We start from the raw sequence: 16338 nt of genomic DNA on the forward strand, positions 1-16338 counted from the left end.
CTAAAATGGCTGTTTTTTTCAATTTGAAAATACTGATTTTTTCTGGAAAACTTTTAGTTTACCTTCTTTTAGTGAATACCAGCTATCAGGTTTGGTAGCTACCTTCTTTACATGTGAATAATTCACTAGACATGAGTATTTGACACATACAGGGTTTGCGCATGCGCGAAAATGTAACAAAATTAAAAAAAAATATTTTAACTATTTACTATAAAATAAGTTATTTGGGATTTTCAATGATATTATGATTTGGTTTGATAACATTGTTCAAGGTTATGACACACATGATTTAACAATTTTGCGCATGCGCAAACTATTCATAGATATAATGAGTGATTTGTATACACTACCAGGGCAAACTGGTATAAATCGTAGTTCATCTCATTACTCTAAAAAGCAAGTAAGTGTAAAATCTATGATGCCACTGTTTAAAAACAAGCCAATTCAGTTGCAATGATCAGGTATTTGATGAATAAGACGGAAAATGTGGTAAAACCGAGAAAAACATCAATAGTAACGGCAGATCAGCCACTTTTGGTAATGGATATTCAGTGGGAATTGCCTGATATGTACAGAGAAGATAAGTTTATCGTCATGTAAGGTGGATTTCACATTGAAATGACTTGTTATAAAACTCTGGGTGATATATTACGTGAAGGTAGATGGACACATGTGTCACACATGTGTCCTCACTAAAACCATTATTGCAACACCTAGAACGGCATATTCTTGTATGTATGTTCAAATGTACCTAGGACTAGACACGCGCATCAGATAACTCTATGTGTTTTAGCCTGAAAAGTATATATCGGCTTAAGAAAGCTAAACACAGAAATTATAGTCATGTCATGACTCTGTGACGTTCAATGATTTGATAGACTGAAAATAAGGTCATCTCTACCACAGTTCAATTCCTGGCGTTCAATTATAAAATAAGAACTTCTTGTGAACTTTGTAGTATGCTTATTTCATGAGTCAGATTGTGTATTAACAGTCCATATAAAGCATGATACTGCATTCACTTAGGTCTTGATCGTGTAACATATTCCCGATCGCGACCGACCTTCTCCGAGATATGGCTTCCCTTCTCTCAAGTCACCCACAGGTGGCAATTGATTTTTAAAATGATAATTTTACTGTACGTAAGAACAGAAAATATTTTTCTTATAACACAATTGATCAGACAAAAACAGAATAATGCAATTGTAAAGGGCGATGTGTTGTCATAGGTTTAACCGAAGATCTCAGTAAGACGTATTGATGGTAGCTAGACCAGAAGTCAGTAGACTATCAGATAAATTTGCAAGATCTTGTGGTTTGCGGCATTCTATAATAGATGAACGACTTAATGAACACACAAGGGTTTCTTTAAAAAGATCAAAGGCAAATGATTTGAAGATCGTTTGAAGCAAATACAAAACGAAGGAGAACCGGTTTCTTATAACCAGATTAAAAAGAACAACTCCTATAATGTCGGTAAAATAAAACTGAAAACGTTTTTGTAAAAAACAAAGCTAGAGCTCTTAGATATCTTTTCTAGACTCCTATTTTTTGTCGCAGTGGACAAATTGATTTGGAATATTTCTTAATCCATAAAGACAAACTGCTACCCCGTTATTTTCTTCGGATGTCATTTAAAACAGTGGCATTACATCGGTGCAAATGGATAAACTTGAAACATTTTGTAATTTGCAGATCCAAATTCTAACGCATTTATCGTTGATAGAGCAGCAATGGTTATTTCCAGGCCACCTTGTAGGATATCAATATTGGATGATTTTGCAATTGTGTTATACGGCCTTAAATAAAATCTTGCATCGATAAGTATTCAAAAGTAGATATTGTGTCAGATTTACTAAATGAATCATTGAAAGGCTAGATGTGAGAAGACAAAAGTTGGGTTCTGGAGTTGTTTTCTCTTTGACGATGACAACGAAACGAAATGTTTCAAGTGTCTGGCCGACAGAAATGCTTCTGTAGAGACTAATAAGGATACTTTCCAGCTACCCCTTGTAAGCATGGAGAAGCAGATATACGAATGTTTGTCCATGTTCGGCCTGATTATGGAAATTGCTGTAGGACGGTAATTTAAGGTAGCACCGACACAGATGTAGTAGTATTAAGAATTGCAGCACTCCAAAAATATGGTGGAACAAACTGAATAGGTTTTGGCAGGAATGAAGACTTTTGATGAATTCCTGAACGTGAATATCAAATGCGTTTGGTCCTCGTGTAGCTACTCTTCCTTTCATTCATACATGCAGTGCATGTGACACTAAGGAAATAGGTCAGTTTGGATGACATAGGAAGTATTTCAACATGTAAGGGACGTACTTATTTCTTTGCTGAATTATAAAGACACATACAAGAACATAAAAGAAGCATTTGTTTGCATCATGTATGACAGAACAAGATCACTATTTGCTGTTAACAAGGCACGATGTACATTTTTACCCAGGAAACAGCGGCATTGTGATGTAGTTCCGCCTACAAGAATTTTTTTTCGGAGCACATCCAAAGAGCAGCGTATCAAGGAGGATAAGTTTGGGCTCTGCCAGATTTATGTACCGATTCATGAACACTGGGGTTAGATGAAAGAAAAAAATCGAGGACTTCTTCGGCTACCGTTAAAGTTGCATCCTCCTGTCGGGAACTTTTGAGATGAGGAGGCGAAAAATCCAGTTGTGTTGGTGACTGTAAATGCTACCGTTCTGTCCTTCCTTGCACGAGTTTTGTTATTGGCTACTGTCCGATAATTTTAAGATAACGAACCTGTCTTTCTAATAAAACTTGGCATTTGATCTTAACAAAGAATGTGATATCACTTGTTAAGTTGATGAAAATTATAAAACAAAATACATTTTCAAAAATTTTGCCGCCATTTTGAAACCGGAAATCAATTTTTTTGTCATTTATGTGTGGTTTTTTTACCGTACTTTAGGAACTGTAATTTACGCTTAATAAAACCTTACATTGGATTATACCTATAACACAACTTTCAAAGATTTACAACTGGATATGACACCATATGCAAAATGATCGGTGGCCATCTTGAAAAAATGGAAAATTTTGATGGCCAGCACCTGATTTCTTTTAATTATCGTTTAGTCCACCTGTATACCAAATTTCATGCTTGTATTTCATGCTTGTGTTATTACTTGTTAAGTTGATGAAAATTATTAAAATATTTGTTACGTATTTGCATCTAATTTGGAACCGGAAACCACTATTTTTCCTCAGTTATGTGTCGTTTTGTCGTACTAAGAAACTGTTTTTTCATATCTTACATTGAATTATTATACATAACACATATTTCAAGGATTAAAATCCCTTGTAAAATTTCTTGAAAGTAAAAAAAATCAAAATTTTTGACTCGTTAGCCGACATTTTGAAACCGGAAGTCACCTTAAGTTTCATTAATGTATTGTCTAGTCGTTATTTATGAACTGTCATTTTCTTTTTATCATATCTAACAATGGATTTTACATATAACACACCTTTCAAAGGATTAAAAAATATTGGCTAATTTGTTATGACGCCATTTTCAAAATGTGTGGTGTCCATCTTGAAAAAATTATTATTTTTTCTGGCCAGCAGCGATTTTTTTATAAGTATCATTTAGTTAACCTTTATAACAAATTTCATGCTTGTATCACGATTTGCACAATTATGTCCATAATATCTCCCACTACTGACGTACAATTAAAAATTTAAATTCTGCTGTTTTTTTTCTGTATGTATACGAAATAAAAGGGGGTTCTGTGCTATCAAAATGGGGAGGTATAAAGTTTTGAATGGTAGCGTCATTAAATATACTCGATAAATTGATGAAATCAATACATCTGTTAGTATATTTAATTTTCAGAAATTTTCGTTTATGATCTATAGGTTTATCGATAAGCATGAACAGCCTATGGTGACAAACAACTGTAATTATACGCGAATATTCACAGAATGGGCTGAAGAACGAGATTGTGTATCACTCATTGAAAATATCATGTAATTTACTAATTGGTATTTAACCAAGTGTACATGATTATTGATGCCTACCATGTTGGACATAGTTGTAAAAATCATTTCAAAGTTTAATGTACATGTACCTTGCAGGGATTTAAAAAAATCATAGTCATTTGAAATAATGTTCAAATATAAAACACGAAAAACAAAATGCTACCACGACCTTAGACATTAAAAATCAGAAACAAGTTATTATTTTTCATAACTTTTTTAGACCGTTTTCTCCTTTCTTTATATTATTGTCCGTTATTTTCTATTCTTTATCTTTTAGCCCCTCCTTATATCGGTTATACTTTTCATACCCGATTGTTTATAGATTGTTCTTACGTTGTGCTTTTACCCAATTGTCCATTGGAGGCGGATGACCGTCAGCAAATATGTTCAACCCGCGACATATAATATGTGACCATCCATGTTGAGGAGCCAGTCATTCGATGGTAGTCGTTTGGGCATCTAATCACATGTATTTTTCTCTTGTTGTTTTGAACATAAATAAGGCCGTTGGTTTTCTCGATTAAATTGTTTTAAAGTTAATCGTGTCTAGGCCTTTTATAAGCTTGATATGCAGTATTGGTTTTACTAATTTGTGAAGGCCGTCGTAGACTTTATGTGACAAACATCTACGTTATCAGGTCTCTAATGAATTGTTTGCTCATTGGCAATCATATTAATCTCCTTATTTTATATACAGTCCTGGAGTAACACATTATATTCTTAATTAAGTTTAATTGACGTCTATCACCCGGTTTGAAAATATTGATGATTAAAGTTTTTATACAACGTCATCATTTACACTTTACTTTTGAATTACTTAGTATACATAAAGACCTTTTTATACAAATCGATTTTTACTCTTAGTTACCTAAACTTATTTTTAATCGACGCTAATGCATCCATTACACAACCAAATGAAGAAAAAGCAAAACACCTTAGTAAACACAAAGACATTTATATGTAGAAAAGAGGCGAAGGCTACCACATGGATATTTAACTCATAAGTCGAAATTAAATCGAAAATGGAAACAGGGAATGTGTCATAGAGAAACAACCCGACCAAAGAGCAGAAATCAGCCCAAGTCCATCAATGGTTATTAAACAAAACGAGAAAATCTCACATCCGGAGGCGGGCTTCAGCTAGCCTATAAACAATGATGGAAATTAGTTCAGGATGGACGTCACATTTTACTTCGAAACATATTCACGAACTAACATTAGAAAAAATACAAGTCTCCTGACTTACGAAAGGCGCACACATGCGGTGGGGTTGAACATACTTTGTGAGATATTAACCCTCTTCCTGTACCTTTAGCCAATGTTGAATAAACACACAAAGAAATACACACAGTTAAAATCAGTTTAAAATGAGTTCGAGTCCGATGTTAGAATTGGTAACAAAAGTAACTTAGCAAAATGACAATGATGATCATAAATTAACAAAGGACTGCTAGCAGTTACTGATATGCCAGCTCCAGGCCTCAAGTAAACTGATCAAAAGAGTATATCCTCATATGAAAACAAACTGACAATGCAATGTCAAAAAAACGAAAAATGAACAAGGACAAACAACAGTATGAAGAACACATGAAAGAAAACACAAAACTGAGCAACACAAACTCCACCAAAAAACCGAGGTGATATCAGGTGCTCCAGAAGTGTATGTGTTGGGATAACAGGGAAAGTGAATCTCTCCAGTGAAACATTGAGACAATCTTTAGAATAGAAGTACAATTGTCAATTCAACACAGCTTATACCGTTATTTCTTTCGATTTGTTCACTTGAGGAGAGTCTGTATAGGTATGGAACTAGACATGAAAACAAAAAGCTAAAACTTAGCAATTATTATAACATATTAGGCAATATACGTTCTATATAACCATTTTGGTGCTTGCTTCAAGTGAGGAAATAGTGGTTTTGTTCCTAGCCCGGTCGAACCAGAGACTTTTAAATTACTACATCTTTGCTAAGTACAAGGCATTTGGCTGAAAGAGCAATGACCACAGGATCGGGGTCAAAATAGTGATGCGAGTAGAATACCATGTCCTTCTGTGGCCTGTTATCTTGTTCTCTAAACCAATGATCATGGAGGTTGCTGGTCTTGTTGAATTACATTAAGAGTACCAATTATAACCCTAGTTTTTGGTAGGGTTCGTGTTGCTCAGTCTTTAGTTTTCTATGTTGTGTTTTGTGTACTGTTGTGTGCCTTTTGGTCTTTTTCTTTTTCTTTTTTGCCATGGCGTTGTCGGTTTATTTTTTCGACATTATGAGTTTGAATGTACCATTGGTATCTATCACCTCTCTATTACTGCACAAGATGCACATTTCGACAAATATTGTGTTTTCAATTATAATCAAGGAAAAACTATTTGAAAGTCCAAAACTTGAAATGCTGACAAAACAAAAATGGACCAAACGTTTAAAATTGGACAAGGAATCAGAACTATGCTATGCAAACCAAGGTTAATGTCATATCACATTATTGTGTTCAAGTCTTGAATATGTTTTCGATCATGATCGTCATCATCATAATCATCATCCTCATCATCATATTAATGTATTGATATGTTTATTAACTATAAAACATTCTTTATGTAATTTGCGTCTCGTTATCTCATCTCAGCCTCGCAATCAGCACTTATCAATAACAGCTATTGTTTGAACCTCTATTTGACCGCCCTGAAAAATAAACAATCGTTTTAATAATAGATTAAATGTAAAAAAAAAAAAACATTTAAAAGACCTGACAAAAAACTTAAATTAGATACTTATTTTCAGATATTTATTTTGATTGCAATAATGTAATGCATAATGCTTAAACCGGTCGAAATACAGACAAATGGTACAACTATGCGTAGTGTATGCCTTTTTTCCCTTTATTTATGCTACAATATTGTAAAGAAAATTACATGTTAAAAAACATATGACCCGTATTTTAAGACCGACATTAAGGTGGTACCCAACACCTTGACTTAAAGTATTTTGGCTCGTTTAATTTACATAAAATGTTGACAAAATATTTACTTTGACCCTTTGAAAAAAATATAAAAATTTCAAAAAACTTGAACCAATCTCTTTCTCGGAAAAACATGGTTGGATATGTAGCAGTTTGACGAACACTAATTTTGATCACTGAGAAGCTTGATATTCCCTGAACATAACAACATGATTGAAACGTTTAGCTGATTTTACAGAGCTATCTCCCTGTAGTGTTAGGTATAACCGTAAATATTAGAAAAAAATAATATCAAAAGAGAAAATTAATATTGACTGACAATAACCTTGCAGACAGAACACTAATTGAAAGACGAATGGTAAAATATTAACACAGATAAAGACAGATTGAATGCCATAAAAAAGGAAGGGCTTACAATTGTTAAGGATGATACTCATCCTATTGAAAAGTGGTAAATGTTTAGGTTTAAGACGCTGCAAATCCATAAAGTATCGATACAACTAAGTAAAAGATCGATTCATGACATTAAAAAAGTGAAACAAAAATACCGAACTCAAAGGCAAATTCATAAAGGGGAAGTCCATAAAAAGTGACAACGCCATCAATAAACGGAACAGGTGAAAAACAACTTCCATTTTCCTTACAATTCAAACGAGTAAACAAACGGTCTAATGTATATGCAAAACGAGAAACGATAAACACCAGCAAACGACAACCACTTAGCAACAGACTCCTGACTTAGGACAGGTGCATATAAAATGCATCGGGTTTAAATGTATTAACAGGCGCGCCAACCCTAACCCTATTGGCTAACCTGACACAGTCTTGTAAGATAACATCATGACACTGAATACATAATTACATTCTGTAAAAAAATATTGAAAATAATTTAACTCAACTAAAAAAATCGATTTAAACTACCCAATGAAAGCCTTATACATGCTCTCACACAGAACATCCTGGGACCAAGTAAATTTACATGTACATATCTTTGAAGTCTTGTATATCCAGTTTATGTTTCTTGAATCAGAAAGTTATGCTGATATTGATTTTTTCTAGTGTTAAGTGCATACACGAATAGTGAGCCAATAAATGAAATAACGGTCAAATGTGGAATCTGCATGACACCATTTTTTGTAGAAGGAGACAGAGGAAATTCTGCCAAAGTGGCATATTTCAAGCGCAGCCAGTTATATAAAAAAAAACATTCATTATGACATACATGTTTTCAATTTCACTGCTTTGCTATCAGATATTTGAAATTCAAATAATGCTTTTCACAAACCCAGTAATGGCAGACCCGAGAGGAGCTGTTGCGTATTTTGACTAAGGTTTTACTTTAAATAATCTGGTCAGAGATTGACAGAATGGATACAAATATATATATATGATCTTCAAAATGAGATAAATAGTTGATATCGGTTTCCTAAAATTGAAAGGATATGTACTATACAATAAAAATAAAACAACATCAAACCTAGTACACACTATGAGATCAAAATAGAATGGAACACACAATTATTATAAAAATACTACAACATTTGCAAATAACGTGGCACAAATACATATTGTAAATAATTAAGCTATTGTTGTCCCACTTTGACGGGCAAGACAAAAATATGTTGTTCCTGATGGCGTCGGCGGTCAATACGTCAACAATTTGTTAAAGTTTGTGATTAGGCCAGTTTAAAATGAACCACTTATTGTAGGTCAATGATATCTGGTGCGCAGTTGTATTGGCACACCTCATTTCTATAGAGACAATTTGGCCCCGCTCCTTCAGTCATGATATATTGACTTTGAAAGTTTTCCATAGCGTCGGCACATCGTTTAATGACTTTGGATTTTTTTGTATGGCTTAACTGTTAAAGATTATTGTTAGGTTAGTGCAAGGAGAAACTAATAATTTTACGTCAATAATATTTGGTATGTATTTATGTTAGCATTCGCATATATCATTTCCAACACGGCTGTTTTGCCTCTCATCTTCAGTCATGGTTCATTGACTAGGAACTTTTCCGTAGTTAACATATTAATATTTCTAAGTTATATTCTTATAAATTGGTTCTTTTAAATGAAAATTCACATTAAATATCTGCATTCCTGCATCAAATTTTGCTTACTTGATAGAAAATATGGACCTAAGATTCTCTGTTTTTTACAATCCAAGATGGCGAAAGACACCCATACCATCTTAAGTGTTGCAATTTGAATTTATACAATTGCATACAACTATCAAAATTCCATTAAGGTGAGACATATCTCTGTGTCAACAGTTTATATACACTTTTGGGTGAGACATATCTCTGTGTCAACAGTTTATATACACTTTTGGATGAGACATATCTCTGTGTCAACAGTTTATATACACTTTTGGGTGAGACATATCTCTGTGTCAACAGTTTATATACACTTTTGGGTCAGACATATATAGCCGACATGTTGGACAGTATGTGACACTCTCACATATATCTATTGACACTCTTTTTGGAATAAATTATATAACACTGTTTATAAATAATAATTGTTATATTGATCGTTATTATAAGTTTACAAATATATGAATAAAACAATCATGTTTAAGTAACTGATGAGAATTAAACTATGTTCCAAAACAAAAATGTTGAATAAATAATGACTGAGACAGCGAAATAAATAAGTTAGATGAAGATGAATCATCCCGTCAGCAGATTAAAGGGGGGGGGGGGGGGGGGGGGTATTACAGCTGAACCTAGTTGTATTTTGCCTGTTAACACGAAGGCCGTGAGTTCGAACCTTCTTAATAGAAATCTGTCGAATTCAGTCTTAATTGGTAACAATTGCCAGTCATTCCCCAGAGGTTATACTTCATCCACCAATTGAGAGTGGTCACCATGAGATAGGCAATCAAGATAAATATGGCGTTAACAATCAAACAAATTTCGGTTAATGGATACAGAATCCAAAGATTGTTTGGCTTGAATTTAAAGATATGTTTAATTCCTATAAATGAACAATAGGAATGCATTCTGACTATGTAAGCACCTCAGAATATTGTATTATAAGAAATTATGAATAACTATAAAATACAAAATGTACAGTCATGAACATAAAAAGCGTTTCAAAAGAAACTCTCTATTTTCTAAATTAAATATAAAAAGACAAGCCGAAAATATTTATAAAACAGGCAACATCACACAAAAAATACGAAACAAACATGACGTACTATGGCCTAATATATGAGGTATACGTCTTTCAGATACCATCCCTATTCATTTGAAAACAGACATTAACTGTTCAAGCACTAATACCAATTTTGACTAACTGCATATTAATAAAAAAGAAAAAAAAGAAAAAAAAAAGAACCCAATAAACTAATACAGGAAAACTGTATACAAAAAGCACACACAAGTTTTTAAAAGAGATTCAGGATAGCCTGACTTCTAACTGTGCTTACGTTTCATCAAAAAGTGTAGCAAAAAAAGTGAGCAATCAGAGTTAAATGAAAATACCTTTAAAAGAATTGACCAAAAAGTATAAAAATGTATTTCCCAAAACCACCTGAGAAGACAGTTTTAATTCATAATTTAAATAAACACACATAAGTTTTTTTTAGATCATAATTTTAATTGAATAAATTTCTAAGTAGCAAATTGATGTGCTTATAAAGTTGCGAATGTAGTTCATACATTTTTTGCAGCAATGAAACAAATCCAGATGAAATGGACACCGAGTTGTACGGTTTATCAAGTACAGTGGTCGCCTTTAAGTATTTCGGATGAGCAATTAAACAGAGATAAAAGAAATCAACATGAAATTGAACACAATGAAGATGTTAGTTCCACTGAATCTAATGATCTAATGATTCCGATGTTACTCTTTGTACCCGGTCTATAAGTCAACCCTAGACATGAATATGACAGTGATGTGACAGAGTTTCACAATACAGTGGAATTTCTTGGGGGAAGACAAACAGCAAATTTCATTAGAGGTCCCATGTGTCATTCACAAGAGTCTGCCTATCAAAAGGACCTGTCAAATCACAAGATGAACTTAGAAGGACCAAGTCGTTCAGTAAGACAGTTAGTGAAAGGGGACTTTACAACCTCAAATGGAGTAATTGGTAAATTACTGAGTACATTTCTACAACTTATTAATAGCAATGAAAGCGTAGAACCATTGCTCACAAATGCAATTACAAAATGTACTGAGGTCTATTCGGTGTGTCTGGCGTTTGATGGAACAGCACTAAAGACTGGATTTGAGGTCGACGATAGAACTAAACGAGCAATAGGAGGCAGTCTGGATTATGATGTAGTATACATAAAAGCAAATCCAGATCCGAAACCAGGAGATCTGAGAGGGAACATTTTCACAGAGGCTGTCGTCTCCTATTTGACTACATTATGCAACAAAGTAAGCAGTAGCTATTGATTACCTTACAAAGGCAGGAAAAACAGGAACCTTTATGAAAGAATTATTCATTAACACAATGCTCACATGCCAATTATGTCTACACTGCCTCGAAGGCGTCGAGTACGTCGACAATATTGTCAAATATAACCATGAATGCAGCTCCATTTGTGAAACATGTATACGTGAATCAAAAGTATGTGATCATTGTATCACAATTGGCAAAACTAGTATCCATCCTTCTCTGAGGTCCTGCAGAAAATTTGTAGAAGATAAAAAGGTTTGCATAAAGTGCTCAGTTTTAGCCTTGACATCGGACTGTAAATCTTGGAACAAAGTTGCATTGGAGGCTTTGAAAAAAGACAGAGGATGGTTCCGCTCACCCATTATTGTCTGTTCTTTCGATACTTCCTGACTGCGTCCATGTTGGAAAATCAATCAAATGCAGTTTTTTAAATTGTTACCTGCTTTTCAACAAGGAGAGGGCAAATCTGTCTATGCTCCACACGCTTAGATGTTCGACAAAGACTACGGAAATAGTCGATTGTGTAAGAACCAAAGACAGAATGTCTGTTGACACTGTTCTAAAGATCAGTAGTACGGCAGTCCGCGACATTCTGCGATCAGTAGATTTGATTGTCCATAACATGATACCTAAACGTTTCAGACCTACTGAGAACAACAAACCAGGAATGTACCCACACCCAATTGCCATCGCGTGCAACAACCTATGTAACATTGTGTTCTGTGACATTAACGCACTAAATAAATCATCAAGTATTTTGAAAGCTAGATTTCACAATCATGTGAAAATACAAGAGCTTCAAACAACATAAATTACTCAATGTAGAAGTTTAGTAAATTTAGCTGGTATATGTTTTGTATGCCAGTTTGGTATAAATATATTAGTTTTTGGATTAACCCGAACCGTCGGTTTATCATTAAAATCATTAAAGTCAAAAGTCAAACTAAAGAGTACGGCTGAAACCTTCAACTTTTCAACAGAGGGTACAATATTTGATTTACGCAATCGCATTGAAAACCATCTGAAAAATGTTGAACAATCAAGACCCCACAAGAATGAACTATATATGAATGAAGACATCCAGCCGGGGATTATAACAAAGGCAGCTGAAGACATGATGTTTTGCAGTAGTGATGCAAACAGACTTGTATATCAAATCAACATTAAAGCGGATGGGGTTGGTTACAAGGGATATGCTGTTAATCTGTGTACGTATCCGAACCAATGTTCGCGAATTCTTGATCTATGCTGCTCTGAAAACCATTTATATGCTTCTTGGAAAGGCTGAGATGGAAACGGGGAATTAATGGTATTCAATTTAGACGGGTTAAATGTAGTTAATGTATTGCAAAACAACACAGATGACTGTCAAGAAATTTATGGTCTAACTAAGTTCAGAAACGGAATAGCTTTTACAGATACAAAAGCAAAAAAGATCAAACGCTTTACAGCCGAAAATACAATTGTCATTGCTGGCACAGGGATCGAGGGATGCTCAGTTGGTTCGGCTTCACATTCCACATTCGGACAGCTCATGGGTATTGCATGCGAGAACGCTACACATAACCGTGTGTGTGATGGTCAATTTGGGTCGGTCAAACTAGTCACGACAATTAGTGGAACTATTCCCTTTCTAGAAAGTTTACATAAACTTTACTTTACCTTTGATATTCATGCAAAAGGAACAAAATCACCAAAAGATATGACAATAGAAAACATTGCAGGTATTAAGGACGCACTCAATTTATTTGAAAATGCTGAACAAAATGTAAAGGACCTCACCAATCTAACAACAACAACAAAATGGACCGGAGGGAACAATTTCGTTGAGAACCATGTAGTCAGTTGTACTGTCACATTCTTCAACAAAACGTCTTCTGGAAAACAAAGTTCTCACAAATCCATCATACACATCTAACATGCAGTCTTGTCTAACAACTGTTGTCGAAACCTTCATGTTGTCAGTCATGTTAAGCAGAACCTTCCAACAAAGCTCCAATACTTTAGGGATTCGGGACAATCTTTAGAGAGAGCGTCAAGAAGATAACTAAATGGTCCGCCTTCTATTTTACGAAAGAGTCCTCATATTATCCTATTCCAAAACACAGCGTAAGACTCTTATCAATTTCGTCGTTAGAAAAAACAGACCAAATAACTGTAAGTCGTGATAACCTAAATCAACTATACACATGGAAAACAGTATTGCAACACCAAATTGAAATTGAAATTAAAAAAACACTTTTTATTTTTTTGTGATATACTTTGGTAAAATAGAACAACTTAAACATCATTTAAGTATCATCTGAGTTTAATCAATAAATATCGACTCGGTAAGTTTAACTGCACATGCAGCTACTGTACCCGTAAACTGCAAAATAGATGTTTTCATCCTCATTGTTTTCAACACTTTAAATAACAAAGTTTGTGTGATTGACACCTTGTAATGGGTCCTTGTCAACTCCAAATTGTAGCAAGATGACAGATTATTATCAGCATGAAAGAAGCAGGGATGTCGCTGTAACAACTTCACGTATTGTTGGTCATCACCATTCCACTATAAGTCGTTTTGAGATTAAAAAATGGCACTAAACGATGTTAAAGACCTTCCGAGATAAAGAAGACCCCCTATACCATTTGCTAGGGAAAATCAAGCATCATAAAGGTTGGTCTGAAGGTAACCCATTGCATTCAATACAACCCCAAAAAGAGAGTGCTGGGCATACAAGAGTCTTTTAACAAGAACTGTTTGAGATCGACTCATCGCTACTAGTTATCGTGCGATAAGACCATTTTGGAGACCTTTGCTTACGAACAGACACACAGTTTTTCGTATCCAATGTAGTGCAGAGCTTACTAAAGTTGAAAATTAGCATCGTGGAGGAAGATTCAGTGTTCCAATGGAATTCGGGTCATCTTCTTTGGACGGATCTTAGCCCATATTTGAACCATATCGATCATATGTGGGACACTATTGGGTGGAAAGTGTGCGAAAGGACACCCCAATTCAAACACATCATGAAAAAACAATGCCCTTCATCAGAAATGGTTGCTGCTACCTAAGCAACAAATTAGGCCATTTTTGGCAGGAATCAGAACACGTTAAGATGCGGTTATCCGTTTGAATGGAGGCTGCGCACAAAGTACTAATTCTTTGGCGTATAACGATCAACCATGATGTGAATAGTCATCTGAAGATTAATTTTGAAATGTCTGACATTGTAAAGTTCGACTACTGTCAAAGTTGTAAAATGCATTTTTTTGGACAAAAAAACACTTCATTTTGTTATTAAAATTGTGGTTATATAAATCATTTTTTTTTCAGACATTTTTTGTTCGTTTCAATGTCAATGTTATCATAAACTATGTTTCAATAATATCATACAAATATCTTATTATATATCATCCAAAAAAAGAGGCTGATTTTTCAAGTTTTGAAAAATCAAGGTGTTGCAATACTTTTTTCCATGTGTATATATGAAAGGGCAAATACACACGGAAAGTGTGTACGACAAAGAACCGTTCGACAGGAAACGACAGCATACAAATATGGTACTCTGCCTCTTAACATGTACCAGATGTCAAACTAGACATGCACATCAATAGAAATTCATCACGAACCAACGATGGAAAGCTAAACAGAACATCCGGTTCAAAGGCATACGGAGGATGAATAGGACAAAGATCCATCATATAACGATAATGACAACGATGATTCCGATACTGAAAATGCACATCACCAAAAAAAACACCAATAAACAATACTTCAGTTCCTGAACTTAGTTTCATGGTTAAGAGAAACATATCTAGATCTGGTCGAAACCTCAAGATTTCTTGTCGATTGAAGGATTGCTATTGACGTTTTTAAAACAAGTTCATAGTCTATGAAGGAAATATTTCTGTAATGTTACATTCTTCAACATAACGTCTTCTGAAAATCATAGACATATAATCTGTCGTTCTTGAATGTATTTCAATGTAAAAAAGAAAAAAAAAAAGAAACCCTGATATGATACATTTCACTTTCGTACAATATAAAAACTAAAATACAAATTTGTAATAGGGTCAGTCGTATAAATTTTAAAATATATTAGTCAAATCTAACGTTTTAGGACAGCATAAACATCTTCACATACTTGAATTCCGATCAAGGTCTTGAGCAAAGTATGCATTTTTATTTAAATGGAGTGCATATAACGCGCCCTGCTGGAGTCATTTTCGTAATGATAACTATACTCATCACTGACTATATAACTATTGCTGTAAGTAAGCACTGGAGTTGTAAGTTAGAATATAATCGCCTTTTAAAAAGCGGACCGTGTTAGACTCCGTTCTGAATTTACAATGATTTCAGTTTTACTGTCGAAAGACGGCGTTAAACCACAACGAAATCAAACAATTAACAGATTATAATCAGCAAAGCACAAATCAAAACAAAAACTGATGGTATTTATCAAATATATTTTTTTATCTGTCGGTTACGGCTTCAAAATACAAACTTCTTTCATTACACGCATGTTACAAAGGTCATCAACTTTCTCCAAAGGCGTCACTATGCCCTTGCGTACTTACATTTTTATAGCAAACGTTAATCAAAAGACATATAAGGCATATACCGTACGGTGACCTATAATTGTTAATGTTTGTGTCATTTTGGTCTTTTGTGGATAGTTGTCTCATTGGCAATCATACCACATCTTCTTTTTTATATATAATCTGACTGAAAAAAGTATGATTGACCTGTTAATCTGAGGTAAGAGGCATTCTTCATCATTTCGGGATTAATCTTTTGTCGGGATCCGGGATTTCAGTGTTTTAAGATCGGGAATTCGGGATTTTGGCAAATAAAGTTCGATATTTTGGGATCAGAACCCCTCCTGCCCCCCCCCCCCCCCCCCACACCTTCTCTCTTACTTGGTACGGGCATTTATAAATAGTGAATATGATCGTATAAAT

This window comes from Mytilus trossulus, chromosome 13 (genome assembly GCF_036588685.1).
Source record: "Mytilus trossulus isolate FHL-02 chromosome 13, PNRI_Mtr1.1.1.hap1, whole genome shotgun sequence".
Lineage (NCBI taxonomy): Eukaryota > Metazoa > Mollusca > Bivalvia > Mytilida > Mytilidae > Mytilus > Mytilus trossulus.